Source organism: Haemaphysalis longicornis, unplaced genomic scaffold, assembly GCF_048455015.1.
Source record: "Haemaphysalis longicornis isolate Haplotype H1 unplaced genomic scaffold, Haemaphysalis longicornis Haplotype H1 scaffold_1, whole genome shotgun sequence".
NCBI lineage: Eukaryota > Metazoa > Arthropoda > Arachnida > Ixodida > Ixodidae > Haemaphysalis > Haemaphysalis longicornis.
The window spans coordinates 52,264,234-52,286,069 of NW_027526203.1; positions in this window are offsets into that span (position 1 = coordinate 52,264,234).

The following is a 21,836-nucleotide window of genomic DNA, read 5'->3' on the forward strand; positions in this document are numbered from 1 at the left end:
ATGTTCATTTCGTGCTTGTTGCTTTGGCTACATGTGGCTTTGGCCTTGTTGAAGCGTTTTAGCGAGTAGTGGTCAGTAATGCATTGAACGTTTTTTTCTTGACCTCTGATTGGGAGCTTAAGCATGAGACAGGCTTCATTAAAATCAAGTCCTAGCACTCCGGGATTTACACTCTATGCGCAGATTGTGAATATTGGTGACGGACAAGGACAATAGAAAGGAGCAGTAAAAAATTCTTTAGGGCCTCATTTGGGGAGAGTGACCATTTGGGCTCCTTTCCTTGGTTGCAGCAAAGCCAAGGGAATGCGAGCTGTGGACCGACGACCAAGGACAACTCCACCCGGAGCTGGGATTGTGTGCGCTGGACGTTGCGTCGTCGGCTGTCGAGCACTGAGGGCGAAAACCATCGAGGACAGGCGGCCATATCCATGCCAACAGAATCAACCTAAACAACAAGGTGAGCTGGGCAGCTACGGTCTCCCACGGCAAACACACTCAGAGACACATGGTCCCCCAGAGTCAATACACTCGCGGCAGACATTCCGATTCATGCTCAGAAATGAACAAAATCCATCACATGCTTGAGTCCATTATCGTTGGAAAAAAAAAAGTTCTAAAAGCAGCCCTAACTGAATCTAAGGGAGTCGACACCACTGTCAACCCCGCCTCTTCTAAAACGTCATACCAGCATCTCAGGCCATCGTTGACTCCAGCCACAGCGGGTTACCGACCTTGGGGTCCTCACAGATTGGGTCCGCAGATATATGCGATGGACAATTCTCCATCTGGCTCTACTCAGTCAAAACGCTGGGACAAGAAAATTGGCCTTGGCAAACCCCCCTTGCTTCGGGGTCGGATGATTAGTACGTTACGGAAGGTGTGCTTCATAATTTTGGAGAACAGATCATGGAAATCCTCGTGCGACATTCAAAGCCATGTTAGCGCAATTTGAGGATAAGATTGGTGCTGAAATCACTGGTCTCAACATTTGCATCACTGGTTCTTTGAGGACGCTGCGTGAAGGGGAATGGGCCCCATAAAATCGACTGCACGTGCGTCTGGCCTCCGTCAGCGGACAGTTTCAAAGTGCTCACCAATCGTCTAAAGGCACATTCCCACTGGCGACTTGGCACGTTGCGTGACGTTGCAAGTGATGAGCCAGGCATCGCTTTTTCTCGCTTTGCGAGGGAGGACAAGATTACTCTAGGACTGAATCCCCTCGTCGCGCCTCGGCAATGCAAACCGGATAGCCAATCATGGCTAAGGAGTCAGCTGACGTAGCTGCAAAGGAAAGATTTGTTTACATCCAGCAATGCAAACAATGGTGATGCGCTGCTGCTGCACAGGGCTGACTGTGCCTGTCGGGTCAGGGGTCAGGCCGGCAAGGAATTTTTCATGCGCTTCGGTTCTTTAGTCAGTGACTTCAGGGTATGCGTGTACTAATCAACAAACAGCGTAGAACTCATCAGTGTGGAAAGTCTTTTCAAATGGCAAACACGGTGTAGAACTTGGAGCGTTCGGAGGCGTCAAAACTTTTGCGTCTGTGAAAAGAAGTGAAATTTGCCGGCCGGGATGCGAGTATTGTTGCATCGAGTTAATTCCTAAATGCAAAACATGGCTGACCAGCACGTTTCTCCTAAACGTATGGAGCCCTTCTCGCAACACTTCCAAATTGACCAAGCTTTTTTAGAAAACTCTTGAAATTTTACATTTCCACACATTACTCATTGTCGGTGATTTTAAAGGGACACTGAAGTGATATGTAAATATTGCGGGATTACTAGCGCAAATTGTAGTCCGGAGTCCCCAGGCCATGTTTCGACCACTCTGGGCGCGTTTATGCGATTTTATTTAGTAGAAAAATTAATTCGAAAATGCTGTCCTCCTCTCTTTATGCTCGCCCATTTTCTGTGGCGTTTTCATGTGACGTCAGGAGGTGCCGAGCTCGCAATTGGCTGCGCTACTGCACGGCTCCCCAGCCTTCAGACAGAGTCAGTCGGCCCAGCGTTTCGTCCGCCGGCCGCCGACAGGTCGTCGCAATTCGTTCGCTCAGTTGAAACGAAGCCAGGACACGTTTGTGAATGGAAGAATGTGCCTTTCTTTACTTGGTTAGTTTGTACACTGTATCTAGCTCCAAGTCAAGGTCGCTTCACACAAGCGCTGCACAAGCGCCGACGCTTCGCTGACTGGTACGCCAGTAGGAAAATATGAGGCCTCTTGAAGGCGGGAGAAGAGTCAGCGAAGTCAATATAGGTACTAAGGAAATAAAATCAACTGATATTTTTACCGTACAGCGTAAAACTAGGGTGCGGGAAGCACTTTTTTGCGCTGGGCGAACAACCACAGCGGTCAGCAGCACGACTACGCATCTGCGAACGCTTTTCAGTCTACGAAATGCAATTGCTAGACGTGAGCTATTGTGGGAACTCGGGGTACGCTTACTGCACGAGTGCAATACAACAAATAGTCACCTAAGCTGCTTGAAATGCCAAAACTAAATAAAAGTGTAAACGTGTTGTACAATATATACCTTATATTACCAAGGTCGGCTGAGGCGGTCTCGTGGCCAAGTGGTCTGGGGCGCTAGGTGTGTTGTCGCAAGTGTTTTGCAAGTCACAGGTTCGAGTCCCCGCAGGTACGTGTTTTTTTTTTTTTTGTAAGTTAACTTCTTCGTTTTCTGCCGATGATTTCTACATTGAGTTCACCTTTTTTTGGGGCCGCAACGTTCATGGCTCCACGAACTAGTTCACAGAACGCGCGCAGGCTGGCACTGGTTAACTTTTTCGTTTTCTGCCGATGATTTCTACATTGAGTTCACCTTTTTTTTGGGCCGCAACGTTCATGGCTCCACGAACTAGTTCACAGAACGCGCGCAGGCTGGCACTGGCGCGCTAGCGAGTTCTCGTTGGCGTGCTGTTGCCATAAGCACCGACTGCTTGCGGGCAGTGGGCACAGGCCAGAATGAACAGACCCTTGGCCTGGTGCGAACACGCTTTTTACGGTACAGGCATGAGTGAGGCAAGCTCCAAATATGGGGGAAAAGCGCATGACATTTGGGCGTCTGCGGGTACGCGGAGGGCGTCCATGCACTGCGTAGGCCTCGGCTAGTGAATGCTACGATTCCAAGCCGTCCTGGGAGGCTTATCTTTATGCATTTTCACAGCTGACAACATGGCAGAACCGCGGTACGATGATTACTGAGTTATTGAGAATGCCCACCCAACAACGCCATTGGTTGTGTTTTACAGAACCGAAACCGAAACTTGTTTGGTTGCTCACCTTGGGCATCATCCAATCACGGTGCCCGCTCCTCCTAACGCCACAGCTTTAGTTGGTGCGGCCGCCGCAAACCGCGCATGGTAGTTATTCTTCTTTCGCGCTTTGTAAAATAATTACCGATTTGTCAACCGGATAAACGATGAAGAGTGTGCTAATTTGAGCCAGTCTACGCAGTGCAAGCAAAAACGGGAGCTTGACAAATTCACTTCGGTGTCCCTTTAATGCACATCACACTAAGTGGGGATTGCAAGCATGACACCATTAAAAAGCGAAAACCTTTGGCTTGATGCCCAACAAGAAGGCCTCACCCTTACCACTGACCACACGTATCCCACTTGCACCGGAAGTAGTGTGAGCAGTGATGAGCAGCAGTGTGAGCAGCCTTGCCTCACTTTTACAGCTCAGGTGAAAAATATCCCTTCTGGTTTCATCTGGTTCCAGTTCAACTGGTTTATTGGACAATTCCCAGATGAAACCAGTAGCCACTGGAACCAGTAGGACCAAACCAGTAGTTCTGGGGCCAGTAGGACAAAACCAGTAGGACTGGGACCAGTAGGGGTAAACCAGTAGCATCTGGGACCAGTAGTGTTCAAAACCAGTAGCAACTGGTCGTAGTCCTTGTGGACCAGTGGCTACTGATCGACAAAAACACAGATGATTCTCAGAAGGGCACTATCAGAAGGCACATGAAAGATAAACTGCTCAGGAACATTTCAGTCCCAGATGGGAGTGATTGTAGCCTAGTTGGAATATAACAGAAATCATTCGCAGCTCATTGCAAGCTAGTGCCAGTCATGATTTATATTGAAGCAACAAGTACGGCAAATAAACTAAAACATTTTATTAGGTTGATAAACTTTAATACTACAGTTTCGAAACAAGCTGTGACCTGTTCCTTCCAAAGCAGGATGGCTGGGAAGTGAATAAGATACACAATGTTTAAATATACACGTGGTCCTACCTTCGCGGCCTAGCGAACAGCAGACCTCAGGACATGGCACAACAGTAAGTGCACAATGACGCTTCTTCGGTGCAGGATGAATGTATAAGGAAGCACTTGTTGTGACTGCACAGCTGCAACACTTCTGCAAACCACTTGAATAAAAGTGGCTTGGAAGCACAAATGAAGACTTTCATTGTCCGCTAGAACCACATTGAAGAATCCTCATCGAAAATATAAGCACCAAACAAACCAGCGCCGCGATTACTCGACTAGGTGATGCTGTCGCTCAATGAATAAATTGTTACTAACGATGCAGTTCACTCGTTTAAGGTACAGACCAACTTGCACTCTTTGTAACTCGGTGAACTGGACTTGCAGCGCAGTCGTGCTTCACCGCCATTTTGAATATGCATTCGGCTTAGCTTGGTTTGGCATGACTTCAAAAAGAACTCCTTTAAGACAATGTTGCCAGCAGCGTTATGAGGTCGACTATTAGTCAAGTTTTTTTCTGCATTACAAGTTCTTGTCGCCTTGCGATATCCAACATTTGTGCTAATTGGGTGTATTATGTTGGCCAAGTATTCACTGGTGGCCGGGAGAACATTACGTGTAATAAAATTATGTAAACGCGGCGCAGAAAAAAATTCACCTAAATATTTTATTAGCTGCATGAACTGCATTTAAGGGAACATTTTAGAGCTGCTCAGGCCGTAGCAGGCTAAATTTGTGCCTGCCCAATGCAATTAAAATTCAAATGTGTAATCAAACAGCTCTCTTCTAATACGATGATTGATTCACAACCAATTGCGGTGTGCCAAAGTTGCGAATTATCATTCAATAACCCCGCTGAAACTCTCTATCCTTGTAAAAAAAGCATGTTGGTTAAGAGACATCGCCATAAAAGGTAAAAGTTATAGTTGCTTGAGAATGAGGGCCCAAACACTGTTTTATTAGCAGAGTTCTCAACAATAACCCGGACGTAACTGCAACTGGAACTATATTTTATCCCAAATACAAAAATTTACATGACGTGTAACTTCAATTTAAAACAATAACCTATCACCTGGGACCAGTTGAAACCAGTTTGATGTGGTCCCAATTGAGAAAACCACTAGCACACCAGGCTGTTGCAACTGGGACCAAACTTGAAACAGTATTCCTGGTAACTGGGCCCAGATGAAACCAGATGTGTATCAGGCCATTGCAACTGGGACCAGTTTGAATTAGTTGTCCAGAAACTGGGACCAGATGGAACCAGTAGCACACCAGGCCACTGACAACTGGGACCAGTTCAAACCCAGATACACGGTAACTGGGACCAAATGAAACCAGTAGCAAACCAGAACACTGGCAACTGGGACCAGTTGAAACCAGTAACCGAGTAACTGGGACCAATTGAAACCAGATGCCCCACATGTGGGACCAGATGAAACCAGAAGAAAACCAGTAGGGCATTTTCACCTGAGAGAACACACGTAAAGGAAGACCACTTTGCGCAACACATAAGAGAATCTCGGCAGCGACCACCCGGCAACATCAAACGAAGGTCTGGTAGGCCCGCTTATCCTCATTTACTGAGATGCATTTCAAGGGCTCTGAGTGGTGCAGCGGGATTCCTCACACTCGGTGATTGGTCCACATATCTGAGAAATAACTGACATCAAGGCAAAGGCGGATCAACTAGGCCGAGATGCTGAGCAGGTAACTAATTATATATTTGAAGCAGGGAATCAATGCCAGGTTGACTTGCAGCTTCCCCACATGTGGGAGGCCAAGAGTGGTTTGCAACAGCGGCTCCGCAAGAACAAAGTCAGTTGCAACGTATTTTGTCCCCTGGGTTGGCTTGACCAACACATTAAAGAATACTCAGTTATTGCAACAAAATTGGCATGTAAGAAGCAACTACCCAAGACATGAAACGTCGTCTGATGCTTAATCGATCTCGGTAAGAGCCAAGCCATACATCGATGCAACCTAATGGGGAATTCCATTGAGGGAACAGGAGCAGTGGCGTCGTGCAGTGAGGAGTAGGGGACAGAACACCTGGGGGCACGTGAGAGCAGGGCCACTGCACCTGCCATGAATGCGGCACGCACCCGGAGAGCAGGTGGGAGAGGAAAAAACGGCGAGGGGAAAACACGGTCCCGACCGGCTGTCGTGGCTTGTGTCGCCGAGATGGGCATACATGATAGCATTTATCAGGTTAAATAAGGGCGATCCGGCTACATTACTTGCAGTAGCAGCAATATGAGGCCTGTCTGCAAGATTGGGGAGTGAGGAACAGGTGGTATCACTACGAGGGCGTCTCAAATACGACAAAAACCAGTAACAGAGGCTATTTTGCTCATATGCACCATCTCTCGGGGTGAAGTAGAGGTTAAACGGCCGGCTACTTGTTCTCGTAGTCGCTCATTCGAATCTCCCCGGTGCCGTTCGCTTTTTTTTTTTCTTTCCCTCTCTCTCTTCAGCCTTTAGCGTTTTTGAGAACTGAGAACCAATATTTCAGTAGAAGAAACACCCCCGCCCCACGCAGAATCGTTAAATGACGTACAACCAAAGTGGGAAGCTTCTTCACTGGGTCTGTTTACTGAACAGCACCGTTAATTCTGGGCATGTAGTTCAGTGAGAGTAAAGCCCCTCCATTATGGGCAGGGCCGTGGGGGAGGGGCTTTAATTTAGAGCAGCCCAGCGGTGGCGCGGCGGCGCGTGCCATGTCGTCGCTCCATGTACCGTAATTACCAGATTCTAACGCGCACCCTTTTTCCGGAAAAATAGGCCGAAAAATCGCATGCGCGTTAGAATCGGATACGAAACCGAAACTGCCGAAACAGCGAAAATTTCGTCCCACCCATCATCGCCATCTCAAGATGACGCCAAAGCCTTTAGCAACATGGAGGAAGACTTCCTCCATGTTTAGCAACAATTTTTTGAACGGAGGAAGCACAAGCACCTATGGTTTTCTATCGGCGTTCACACAAATCGTCAAATAGTTCCACGTGTGCACTTGATAACAGCAATGGCAGCAGCGGCTCTCATGCGTTCAAAATGAGCGATCGGCCAAAGCGTGCGGCTCTGGAGAAGCTCGCAGGATGGGCGTGCGAGGCGTGGGCCACGATCCCATCGACCATGGTTGAATGTTCGTTCAGAAGTGTGGCATCGCGAAGGCTCTTGGCGGCACCGAGGACGAGATGTTGTGGTCAGCGGAGAGCGACGAGGAGTGAGATGAGCGAGATTACTTTGGGAAATAAATCGCCCATTTCTCCCGCATTCGTTTGTCTGGGTTATAAAGTTCCGTGCACGTTACAAACGGAGGTGCAAGTTTTGTTGGTTTTTTTGTCAGGAAAATCGGGTGGGCGTTAGAATCGGGGGCGCGTTAGAATTGGATAAGTACGGTAGCTCAGAGATTTCCCGCCGCGCGAACTTCGTCGTGAAAGTTCGCTCCACGTATTCCAGCCTTTAGGCATCCCAGCAATCTCTGCGGAAAAGCATGTGTGAGCAAAGCTGGGCAAAGCACGTGCGGTGGTGCGAAGCATTCGCATGCTCGTAGGGCTCGCTGCCCATTCCACAAAGTTGCAAATGCACGATGGATACCGCCGCGCTCCCCGATACAAGGGAGCAAAAAAAACACACACACACACACACACAAAAAGGGGAGGATATGACGTTAACGGTCATGTGACTTCCTTCGTACTGTGCTCACTCCGCTTTTCAAGCGGGAGCAGATCGAACTGCTCCCAACTGCTCTCAGAGCACCGAAAGTGGTCTCGCACTACCACTGGATGACAGCTAGTGCTCCTACTCCTGTTCGACCACTGAAACATACCTGCTCAGGAGAGAGCACTTTCAGAGTGCTTTTGAGTGCTCCTGCTTTCGCAATGGAATTCGCCATAAGTGTCATTCCCTATCAGTTTGGTAGCACAGACAAAGAACTACTGAAGGTTATTCAGGATCTTCATATTGCAAGCTGTGCTGCCAAGGTACTGCCCCTCTACTCGAGCCGGAATAATGCCCTCCTCAACATTACTTCGGGCAAGGTACGCGGCTGCCATTACGGCCCTTGCACAAAACAAAATGTGCTTTTAGGCAAAACGACATCAGGAACAAATGCTTGTAATCTAGGTTATGACTTTTTGGAAGCCCTCACTCATTAGCTCAATACGTGTTGGGATAGAGGCCACATTCCGAAACAGTGGAAAAGAGCCAAAAATCTTTTCATCCCTAAACCTGAAAAAAAGCTTACGATTTAAATTCTCCAGTCATTATCTCTCATTCCATGCGTGGGAGAGGTTCTTGAACATGGAGGAAAACTCTCTTTCTGCATACCATGATCAGTTTCAGACGTACACTTTCTACAAAGGTTAAAGCAGCACGAGCTTTATCTAACAGCCAAACAAGGAGTCGCATTTTAAGCACATTGGACATTAACCTTCCTTAAAGCACAACTTTACAAGTAGCTATTCCTACAACGCTGAGATTGCATCCTCATTCCCCCTCTTCTCGTGAAACGCCCCCCAATTACAACGACGAGCGACGATAGGCCAGGGCGCAAGCTCTGCGCAAACGCTAAGCTAAATGTGAGGACGTGGTTTACAGGGACGCAGCCAACTATTTTCGTCTCGACGTAAAATTAGTTGCTGTTGTCAATAACCAGGGAAACTCCATTGCCTCTGACCCGCTTCATACCCCAGTGGTGTATGAAGCAGCAGCCATTGCACTGGCAATGGTGGCCTTCACAAAAATCAGAACAGTAAAAAAATTCAGGGAAGCTTGCGCTCACGTGCAAGACTTGATCATTGACGGACACAAAGTTGAGTTTTAGTGTCGTTGTGGTGCCGTGGTTGACGTCGGCGGGATGGCATTTCATTACCTTACGTTGAGCAACGCCAGAGTGAGCTCGTCGTTTTGGTCGACGTTTTCTTGTGCCGCCCTGCAAGCATGACTTATCGTCTCTAGCAGATGCTTTGCACGCCGAGCCTGTCGAAGCACACCAGCCTCTTCCTTTCCTCGGCCATGCCAACTATCTGTGGCCTATCCACTATCGGTGACAAACTATGCACACGTATCAAGGCACTCGAGCATGAATAGGCACTCGAGCATTTTCGTAGTATTTTAAAAGCTTCGGACACCATACAGAAACGATTTGCTCAACAGCATCGCTGTTAATTAAAACCTCCAATTCTGCAATCCTAAATTTCTCCCGAGGGCAGATCTCTGAAGAGGCGTCCATACCTCTAACTTTTGGCTTCGACCCCGAAAAACAAACCAGCAAGTTACATCTAATCTGGACCGCTGCCCTCTTTGGCATGGCCAGGAGTGAATCCGCACACAACGCAGCTTGCGGCTTCACCGACCAAGTGCACGTCAATCTGGACGGTGGCTTCATCTCACTGTCGGGCAGGAACAGAGTAGTGTCCTACACGGATATCCCCAACCACTGTCGGCTGACCTGAGCCTGTATCCCTCCCGGGAATCTGTGGTTTGGAGACACCTCCAGACAAATTCGTGTCGGAGCTTAATTGTCTACAGCTACTGTTACCCAGGACAGGTAACAGTAGCTGTCGCCCCACCCCCCCTGCAGAGTGCCACAGGTGCCAGGAAGGAGTAGGCCTAGCACACATGCTATGTCAGCGTCCTCACACAGCCACACCAAGTTGCAGTGTTAATAGCAGTGGGAGACCGTACTGCACAGCTCCTACTTGGGGAGAGTAGAACAAGGGTAGGAGCAGTAAGCACCCTGGAACTATCACATCTGTCTCTGGCCCTCCAACACCTTTCAATGTATAAATTGTTCCAATTTTTACTGCCCCATTTGCTAAATTCTTAGTTCCCACCCCATTTTAATAAAAGGTGTATTGAATGTTAAATACTCCCAATCTTTGTGCATCAACCGTAATTGTGCATCTATCGTAAGTGCAAGGGGCATGAATAAAAGGGGATGCTTAGAATAAAAAAAATTACAATGTAGCAGTGAGTGTGAATTTTAGCATGTTTTAGCTATGATGGGCATGTAAATTGCTTTTCAGTGATGCTGTGTGCCAGATACTAAGTTCCCTTCTATGTACACAATGTCGAGTTTTTCCCAGCAGAGTCCTGGGTATCGCGTTTACAATAGTGAAAATTCACTATCTGCTACTTATTTTTTTTTGTAGGTCTTTAAGCAAAGCCTGCAAAGCTGTTAGTAGGCACCAGGTTAGTGGGCAACAACAGAAAAAGTTTATTCAGCACCCAGTATGTCATTTGTGATGTCACTGCTTAAAATGATATTTGCATTTTCCTTGTGTTAAAAAAATCACAGCAACTGAACAGTATATCATACACAGAAAAAGTGTTGAAACAAAAAGATAATTGAGATTGATGTGATTTCTCTAACATAGCACGTTAATAACAACAGAACAAGATGACAATCTGCAGGCTTACAAAATTGCTTCACCGATGCAGTTGTTGGAGTGAGAAAAGAAATCTGTAAATACAGGATGTGTTGAGGACAAATGACCATCAATACCAGACGTGCCCAGTAAGTGCAGTCTTCTGCTGAATGGCAAACACGCAAAAAAAAAATGACTTGATACACTTAATTTACAACTAAAAACAAACTGCAAAAAATGTGAGTATAATCAGATTGCAAGGTAAAACTGACAGGACTAAATTCCTTGGCAAGTTGCAGTATTCCAAAATGGTTTTACCAATGCTGCAAATATAACTCGCCGCGGTGGCTCAGTGGCTTATAAGGCGTTGCGCTGCAAAGCACGAGATCGTGGGTTCGATTCCCAGCCACGGCGGCTGCTTCCTGATGGAGGCGAAAAGCAAAAACTCCTGTGTGTGCGAGATTTCGGTGCACGTCAAAGATCCCCAGGTGGTCAAAATTAATCCAGAGCCCTCCACTACGGCGCGCCTCATCGCCTGCATTGCATCGGCGCGGTAAACCCTACAATCAAGAATCATTAATGCTGCGAATACAGGAGGTAGTGACCAGAATGACCACTGGTACTAGACATATCCACTGGCTGGGTTATGGGTGCTGTTGCGACCGGGCGGGGGCACCCGATCCGAGCTCCGTGGCCTCTGACATACGAGTGGTAGCGTGTATGATGCGAGCGGCCAGCCGCTGTTGCAGCCGTGAAGAAGTCCAGAAGCCGTAGGCTAATGTAACTGTTTACTTCATAGCGAGAGGTGAGCCGAAGCCAAAGAACAATTGCCCCGACGGGCGAGGTTACAATACAGGACTGGAGCAGAGCGACAACATCGATTCGCTGCTCTAACAGGAATGAGTTACAACGCTTGGGCAGCTCTATTTATACCCAAAAGCGATAACGGTCAAACGCAACAAGCGGGAACACGCCATGAACGTCACAGACACACGGAACATTCTTTCCAGTGTTCGTTAGTCGTCGGTAGCCTCCGCGCACGTTGAGTCCGAGAGAGGGGAGAGAGAAGAGCTCCGTTGCGATCGACGGGACCTCTGTGTCCTTGAAGAGCGTGGAGACGAGCCTCGCCGCCAGCCGCCGAAGTTTTGAAATGCGCCGAGAGCAAAGCGTCTGACGCGGCTTGTCGCAACTTGCCACTGACATGGGGGCGCGTGTTTTCAAAGGCGCACAGTGGCTTCGCTGCACAGCCCAGGAGTGATGCGGGGAAGTACTGCGGCACTGGCCGATTCGTAACAATGCACATTAACGTTCCTGTAAATGTCTTTAGAACAGGAAGTAAGGTACTGTTTCGAAGAAAATGACATTCATTGTTCATGCCCACCACTTTAGCTGACACTACTGTGGAGAACAGGAAATTAAAAAATCCACGTGCAGTTCCAGATATCATTCAACACACTTGCAGCTACTTATTATGAAGATTCCCTGCAAACTAACAAGGGTTATGTTTACAACTATGGCCAAATTTAAGACATCACTTGAAAAGGTGAAAATTCCCTGAGACATAGTAAATTGTTTTGTTGTTTTGCTTACTCTGCTTAGCTGCAAAAACTTTTTAACAGATTGCAATACAGATTCTAATGCGAGTTCAGCATGTTTGTTCCAATTCTCCAGGCTCTTTTGAAATAAAGTTGCATCGCAAAGGTGGTCAGTCTCGTATTTTACTTTCCAGAGTACCTAGGCCTGCAGTCCTTGCAAAGCCATGGAGTTTTTCTTTTTTGGTACACACTTTAGTTTAGTGCATGCAAGGTGAAAAAATTTTCCTTTGCAGCCTGCATTCTGGCACTCTACCATCGTTCCCGATCTGGTGCCACCACAGTAGCAGAACCCCATGTCTTTGTCCTCGCCCCCCTTTGGCTGTTGCCCCATCCCTGTCCAGTATTTGAAGAAGATCTCTGGAAGCAGCACTTGCTCAAAAAACTGCTGGCATTTGTTCACAATCTCGTTGCAAAAGGCAGAGTCAAACTGTATCCTTTCAATGTGGCAGTCTTGTACTGTCCACACTACAAAGTCACAGTAGTGCAGCCCAGTTGCAAACATCTGTACCTGCACCTGATAGAAGTACTGATGCCCTCGGTTTAGTTGAAGGCGGCCACCTGAACCCTGGGTCAAAATACCCTGCGTCCCGCTACAAACGTCCGCAACACATTGTGCTGTGTAAGGGCACTTGATCTCGAGTGCACCCTTGCCACAGCACTCGCAGGCAATCGGGTGATGCCGCCAGGAAGGGGTACTCAGAACAGATGTGCAACCCAGATGCAGTGCACTCAAAGTTGATGTGAGAAGATGACACAGTTGACACATACTGCCTCCTGGCTACATCCTCCTTGGAGTGCCCCCATTCAGTTGCCCGAGAGGAAAAGGTAGAAGCCTCCGGGTAGCACATCCTCTTGACGAGATTTAAAGATGGTTGCGTCAGTGACGTGTGGCATGCAGCTCGAGCATTGGATGCAGTTACTCTTCCTGCTCGGAAAGCAAACCATGTCGTCGATTTGGCTTGCTCTCTTGTTGCTTTCTCAACAGCACGGCAAACCTGCACATCATTAATAAGTACCCAAAGCTGTAGCAAATTTTCTCGCTGTCAAGCTAGTCTTTTCTTCTTTTCTGTTTTTAACACTTCTGCAACAAGCTGGCTTTTTCCGAAACTTTTAGCAAGGGTTTTATTGACAACCAAGGAAGCCAAGAACAGATGGTGGTGCCTGATTGATTGCATGTATAAGGATAAGCTGAACATAGTAGTCCAAAGCAAGCATACCTTGTGTATGAAAAACCAGATCATTACTCTGCGTGAATATTGTTGGTTATGATACGAACAAAATAAACTTTAAACACTTGAATAACATGACCTCCGCACTTGCAACATCCCTCTCACTGCCTACCACTTAGTGCATTCATGCCCAGACAACCCTAAACTCTTCCTCAACCCATCTCCTGAGCAGTGCGAGTCTGTGCTTACCAGCTCAGCTCCGGAGCAAAAACAAGCTATGGTTGACCGGGCACCGGAATCAGCACGGACTCCTGGACTTGGGAGGCTGACCGCTACCAGTCTTAGTCATTTCCCTTTACGATAAATAAATGTTTATCTCCCTCTCCCTTGGGTGTCAGAATTATTTATACTTCTTTAAGACAAATGTTTTCAAGAACTACTTTCTTCACTGCCATTATTTTGGCTTTTCCTGGAGCACGAAAAATCGTGCAACTGTTCCCAGTCACTTGCACTGTTTTGTTGCTCACTTCAGCCTTGAGGGGTCCATTTTAAGTAAAACAGTTCGGATTCTGCCAAGCATGTGCTCTTGGCCAGTAGCCAAGATTCTGCCAAGCATGTTGATGTGCTCTTGGCCAGTAGCTTTATTTTCCTACTCTTAACAAGTAAACTTAAAAAAACTGAAACCGATATCCTGTTTCAGGAAGGGGATGTAGTAGCATTTAATCGCTTCTTCAGTCCATTTTCTCTGACACAGATCGGCGACACAGCATCGACCAGATATCTAATTCTACCGACGTGAGTCCAAATTTTATTGGTTACGAGGGAATCGTTTCCATGCTTCTCAACCTAAAGCTAAAGTCATCACCAGGGCCAGATAATACTCCAAATTTTTTTTTTACCATTACGCAGAATCACTTGCTCAATTTCTGGTAATTATCTTCCGCACTTCCCTCCGTTTTGGTGTTGTACCCACTGTGTGGCGGATTGCACGTGTCGTCCCAGTCTTTAAAAAGGGTGGTCGCGCCGTTCATACAAATTATCGCCCGATTTCACTTATCAGCTCATGCTGCAAAATCATGGAGCACATTCTTTCGAACTACTTGACTGATTTCTTGAACCAGCACAATATTTTAACTCCATTTCAGCACGGCTTCCGTAAAGGTCTTTCAACAACCACCCAGCTTGTTAGTATCGTGCACACATTCTCATCAGTTGTCGATCAGTCAGGCCAAATTGATGTCATTTTCTTAGATTTCAGCAAAGCATTCGACCGAGTTTCACATTCAGGCCTTTTATTTAAACTAAATCAGATCAAAATTCCCTATCAACTAATTAATTGGATTGCCTCGTATCTAGAAATGCGCAAGCAATTTGTTGACAAAAGTGGTCATATTTCAGAAAACATCCCAGTAAACTCAGCAGTACCACAAGGAAGCGTCCTAGGTCGATTGTTATTTTTGTTATACATCAATGACGTAACTACATGTGTCGACGAAGGCATTGGTATTCGTCTATTTGCCGACGATTGTCATTTATATTCAGCTGTAAATTCTAGCAATGACCAAACTACTCTAAATAACAGCTTAAATGCCATAACTAACTGGTGCGACACCTGGGATATGAAGCTAAATCACGATAAGACATTAATGATGCAAATAACTAATAAAAAAAGTCATATTTTATACCAGTACTTAATTAGAGGCGTCCAAATATCCCAAGCTAGCAGTTTTAAGTACCTCGGCGTCACATTTACTAGCAACCTTACATGGTCAACACGCATAGATACCATTTGCACTTCAGCCCAACGTGAACTCGGTCTTTTGGGGCACAAAATCAAGAATTCCCTGTCCAATGTCAAGACCCCTTCCAAGTCCAAGACCCCTTCTAGAATACGCAGCTATTGTTTGGGATCCTTACACAAAAAAGGACATCAATAAACTCAAGCGAATTCAGAAACTTGCTGTACGTTTCTTTTATAACCGTTACCGTCGTAATGATTCCCCAACCAATTTAATGAAACTAAACAACATAATGACACTGCAAGCTCGCCGGAAATTAGCTAGACTTAAGTTTCTGTACCAACTCTGCAACCGCGAATTTCTGCTTGATCCTTCATTGTACTTGCAGCCTCTTTCATCCCGGCCAACCAGGAACTATCACCCTCTAAAATTCACTCCGATTTTTGCTCGCACAAACAACTACAAACACTCTTTCTTCCCTCGTACTATAAGTGAATGGAATGCGCTGCCTCCCGAAATGTTTGTCAAGAAATGCACGTTCCTTCATTGAACGGTTACAAGATTAGTTCTTTCACTGGATTTGTATAATGACCCCTCACCCCAGCCCCCCCCACACTTTTTTTTTTCTCTGACGTGTTTAATCACACGTGCATCTGTTGGTGTTTTCCCCCCTTGCCTTTGCATTTTTGTGCAATGCACTTCTTCTCTATGTTTACTCTCGATGTGTATTTTTATCTCAATGTAGCAATTCATGTGCACCCCCACTCCTGCTTGGGCCACCTGTGGCCTGAAGTATTGAATAAATAAATAAATAAATTTGTTGGTGATACATAAGCACTTACATCTTCTTCAACAGCAAAGCTCGCGGAGAACTTCTGGCACTCTTCAATTACGGCATCCCGTTCTTTTGGACAATCTCTTGACAGGCCTCCAAGTACAGCTGAAGAGTATCTGACGGTAGTTGGTATGAATTCGTCGTTGTAGCCTTCAGTCACTGCGAAGATGGCTGCCCTGCTGTTGGCATCCACTCAGCCAAGCTAGAAATGCTGGCTTTCACTAGGGGGAAATCGCAGTTATCAGCTTGGGACGTCCAAAAAACTCGAAAATTGGCTAATGTCCGCATTCATGTAGAACGGGTAATTGGGCTACTTAGAGGACGATACCAAATCCTGTCAAGCAATATTCCAATTGATCTCGTGACTGTGAAGCACGAGAGGCTCACCCAGCTAGACAAAATTGTAGCTGTCTGCGCAGCTCTAGCAAATCTGAGCCAGTCAGTTGTGCCATTCGAATAGGCATTTTCCAGCAAGCCGTGTGCATCAGTTTCGCTGAGACAACAGTGTCTAGCAGTTTCTCTTATTGTGTGGGAAATAGGTGGGTGAGGCACACCGTAGTGGAAGGCTCCGGATTAATTTTGGCCACCTGGGGCGGGGGAGGGGGATCTTTAACGTGCGCCGAAATCTCGTAGACACAGGCGTTTTTGCTTTTCGCCTCTGTCAGAAAAGTGGCTGGGAATCGAACCTGCAATGTCCTTGGGCCCAGCAGCACAACACCTTAGCCACACAGAAGAGGATGGAATGGGAATGGCCGCAATTAAATGCCAATACTGGGCAACAGTGAAAAGAGCAGCAGGCATCCAATGCCACTGGTTAGAAGGCGAACATGACCATTAAGACAGCCAGGATGCAACGCATGGTTAGTGTGGTGTGTAACGGGTGTGCAAAAAATGTTGTGTGGTGGGCATCTAAAATCGTCGCAAACCATGTGTATTTATTGGAAGTATGATTTAGGGACTACCCAGCGATGGGCATAACAGCACAATGCACCAGGTAGTGCAATTCCTGATGATTGACTTATTGATGCCATTTTTTGTTTCGCTTTAGTATCTAAATGCACAGATGTTTTGGTTTTCATTGTGTGATTTGCGGTTATGTTCTGTCATGAAGATTTTAGCCCTGGTCATCTGTATGAATGAACTCTTCTGTTCAAACAGAACATTATGAGGATTTTGCTCTTGTAGACATGAAAAGCCGTTTCCTGGACTGTTGACCAACGATTTACCTCATTTCTTGGCGGTGAAAGTTTTGATGTGCCGTAATGTGTAAAATAAGCCGTCTGAATTTTCCATAATGTGAAATGCTATTCCACACAGTGAATGGCAGCACCCATTGCGAGCTTAAAGCAATGGGAGTCTAGATGAAGACATCAAGCCCAATTTTGAACTGTTACGCTCGTGATTTTGATTCCAATGGTTTAGGTAGGTTATTTTTTGTCAGTTGTTACACCACTGTCCATTTTATGCTGCTGCTGCTGCTCTAGTAAACGTTCTTCAGCTTAGTTCTGTGTCTTCACAAAAAATACAGGGTGTTTGTAATGCTGCCCAATGTCAGTATTTCTTTCCCTTTTTTGTCCAAACTGACATTGATGATTGTCGTCGTAGTATGCAAGTTTTAAAGAGTTGTTAATGTTTTGTGCAAAAAAAATTGTGCATCTTAGTTAGTGACATAAGGGGTCTCAACTCGCATCAGTGAGCAAGCAAGCCACAGTCAAGAAGTTCAGTCCCGCATGGGAAGGTTGCAATGCAAGAAAGGCAGGGGGGAGGGGGGTGTAACAAATTGTCACCTAATGCTGCCGTTCAAACGAAACAAGTCCTTTCCCACACATTGTAAATATGCTTGGTCATTTCTGTATGGAATTTGGTGTCACCATTCGAGAAACATATCAGTACTGATCTCCAGGATGACTAAAATCTAGGCACTGATATTTGTTTTACGGTGATCCTTTACTACATCAAAAGGTCAAAAAAAAAAAAAAAAAAAAGGTCTGCAGGCCACATGTGGCCCGGGTGTTTCACACCCTTGCTTTAGATTAACTGTGCACAATAGGGCATGGCTATGTGTATCAATCGTAACACAAAGAATGGAAGGTTACAAGTGGAACCCGCCGCGGTGGCTCAGCGGCTAAGGCGTTGCGCTGCTGAGCACGAGGTCGCGGGTTCGATTCCCGGCCGCTTTTCTGATGGAGGCGAAAAGCAAAAACGCCCGTGTGTACGAGATTTCGGCGCACGTTAAAGATCCCCAGAAGGTCGAAATTAATCCGGAGCCCTCCACTACGGCGTGCCTAATCGCCTGCGTTGCGTCGGCGCGTTAAACCCTACAATCAATCAATCAGGTTACAAGTGGAAGCACCCACACACAAAAACCGAATGGAATGGGAAAAAATGGTGTTTCCGTGTTTTAGATGCGGAGCGTCTTATGCTCGGGGGTATGTCACTTGTTGACCGGTGGCGACCGTCCGCACACCATCTGTGCATGCGCTCCTCTCCTCCTTTCCAAACAGCTGCGTACTCTCCTCTCCTCTCCTACCGTCTGCGCGCGCTCCTCCTCCGTTCGCTTCAGCTCTCTTGCGCGCATGCGCGGCTCTCTCTCTCTCGTAGTCTCTTCTCCTACAGTTGTGAATATAAAGGGGAGCGCGCGGAGCGCGCGTTCAGTGCTGCGCTTGCTTTGCTTGACTCCGTGCTTCTTCAGATGAAGTAGGATGGAAGCAACAGTCCCGTCAGCGGGTGCGCTGACGCAATTAAACATAACGGAAACGCAAACGGAACCCCCATGACGCTCCACATCCTACTCATGGTTCCCTTCGGGGAGATGGGTGTAATTTTTTTTTGTACCCCAGCAAGGCTCCTTGTCTCTGTTTAGCTCCAAGTAGTAGTGCAGAAGTGACAACAACAGAGAATCGGCAGACTGCATCAGTGCTCCTGTGACCTACTGCAAACTATCACTAATATTTAACTGATGGGTAATTACATTGTGAACTGTTGGGTGGTGTTTTATTGATATGTAATAAAATGTTTCTTGATAGACATGTTCTCATCATGCCATTTTTAATAGTGTCCCAAGCTGCTGTTAGCAGTTACCCTAGGTGTAAGTAAAACAAGTTAACTTAACAAGCCTTGCTGCTGATGCCCGGAAACACCAATGTTAAGCTTTGGTGGTGCACAAAGAACATGGGTTGGTAAGCTAGTTGGTATTGCATAATAAAAAGTGACGCTCACAAAGCAATATGAACAAAGGCAGGACAAAGCACTGAACTGTGACCGATTGTTTATTCAAGGAATAAACATACCAATGCGATTACAACCAATGAAAAGGCTAAAAGCACACCGAAACCAACACGTCATCTCGCCCCTTCCCTGCTACATAGCAAGGTTTCGATACTCGATTTCTTTTTTTGGGAGTGCAACTGAAGGGTCTCCAATGCACATATTATTAAACATTCAATTTCAAGTATGCCTATCAATTCATGTGTGAACTTTTCCTTTTCTAAGCAATGAACGCACTTCCCAAAAAGTGGAACACAAGCGTAACTTTTCGCAGTGTGACAAAATGTGGCCCGATAATTCAATGAAGTCTTTGTGCTCACTGTACAGATCACCATTTCATAACAGTTGAATTAGCCAAAATGAAGGCGATAGCCATGAGTTATCATTTCCTGGCCAGAAACCACGTCTCGCAAAAAATATTCTAGCACATGAAGAGTATGACCAAAATGTTTTTTTTTTTTAATATTCTAGCACATGAAGAGCATGACCAAAATGTGTTTCCTTTTTTTTTTTTTTTTCATTTTCCACAGTCACTGTAAATTCAAATAGCAGTAGCTGGAAAGGCACCTAAATGCACATAAAATGGCACCAGTCGACCTCGCTATTTATTTCTGAATATTTCTGTAGATCAGTTTCGAAGTGTGCTAAACACCATCACTGTATTTAAACCTGCTGCTGCTCACGGATGCGGCAAAAAACGGCACTCTTGTGGCTTGCCCCGCAGGACGCACACCAGCTCTGTGAGGGCGCCGTATTTCTTTTCTAGCAGCTGCATACACCTGCAATGAAAGAGAAAGGAAAAAACGGGCTAAAGAGCGGGGTGAAGCAGAAAGGCACAATTACTTCAATTACGTGCACAATTAGTTTTTCTAAACCAAGCAGGAGCTACAAGTTTTGTCCGGAGACTGAAATGGCAGTTCTGCTGCCCCTAAAAACACATAATAGTAAATTTCGCTAAGCGCTGCTGGCGCAAAACAACAGCTTGAGACGACGTTCGTTTCCGGACGGCGTGATCGAACAGCAATTTCTTTAAAAGATATATCGGCCTCAAAAGTGCGCAGGATAGAAGTACCCGAGGTTTTGACCTTTAACTGATGCTCGCCGGTTTCCTCACTCCACCCAAGGACAATCGAAACACAGGGCTTCATGCCCTGCGCTGAGATTGACAGAAGTAAATTGATCGCTGCATGCGATCCAATCACCGCACGAGAAAAAACAAAAAGAAAACACGTTGCTGCTTATGTTCGAGTCATTATCAAAAAAGCAGCCCTAAAAACGGCTTCCCTCAAGATCACACGGGCGACACATTGGCACTGGGTTTCTCGTGCGCTAAATGTTTCACACTCAGCAAAACAACTCACCTGTGACATTAGAGCGCGGCGGCTGGCCATCAGCTGATCTGCGGCGGCGACTTGATACGCGTCTGGCGATAGGTAGATCGCACTGTACTCAAATAGCGTCGAGTTATTACTTTGCGTTCAGTGGGCATCAGTTTGGAAATGATGCAGTTCATGCTGACAAACGACCAATGCGCTAACGATGCAACCTTTGCGCCCCGACCGACTCGCACTCGCTCGTAGGTGTGCGCAGAGGCTGGGGTTGAAGTGCAGATAAGGTTGTCACACTCATGAGCGGAACCATGAATTTTCGCGTAACCAACGCTATCGCGGTGCAACAGACTATCAAGTCACTCGCACACGCCTTGCACGAAAACACAAGCTCATATCGCGGACCGCGACCTGCCTGGCCGCCATGAAGGCACGGAGGAGAAGAGGAGGGCCTGATCTGCGGGCCGTGCGCACAACGTCGCCTAGCAACAGACGCTTGGCCACAGATATGGCGGCGCACGCATGGTTGCCTGCATGCATATGAATACGCTCTTGGCCAATCCCCCGCGTGGGTATGTGCCGTGGTGGGAGGCAACCAACCAACCAACCAACCGCTGTCTCCTCTTCGCCCGTCAATTTCTTGTTGTTATTGTTGTTGTTCCTTCACTATATTGGCGCATACCCAATCAGGGGATCGGCCAAACATCAGTCGTTAATTCCAATGAGATTACTGCCTAGGTGGATGATTCGAGGAAAAGTTGGAAAATTTTGGAAGCTTTTTTTCTTCTTGTGTTTGAGGAATCGAGTTTGGAAGTTAGTCAATAGTGAAACAAAATAAATAAATAAATAAAGAAGAAAGAAGAAGAAGAGGAAGAAGAAGAAGGAGGAGGAGGAGGAGAAGAATGATAATAATACTAATAAAACGGAAATGGATGCTTTTGGAGGGCTCTGGTGAGGTCCCAGAATAAGATACGAATTAGGTTGTGAATCTTTTGGAATTTTCTATGAAGCGCAGAAGAGCAGAACAAACATCCCGGTGGCCATATCCAGTTTCTGAAGCCCCAAATGATAGAAGAGCCGGCACTGCTAATGCCAACCACAGGCGATGAAGAGGCACCTCAAGGAGCTGACGTCTGAGGCTTGAAAATCGTCGACAGGACAAAAGGAAATGGTCGACAGACTCTTCTTCATTACGGTAACTGCACATGGCAGTCTGCGCCAGACGAGACCAGTGGAGGTATCTATTCAACTGGGGCACACGACATCGAAGGCTCGTTACTATCACCTCCAGGTCGCGTGAGGGGCACCAATTCGGT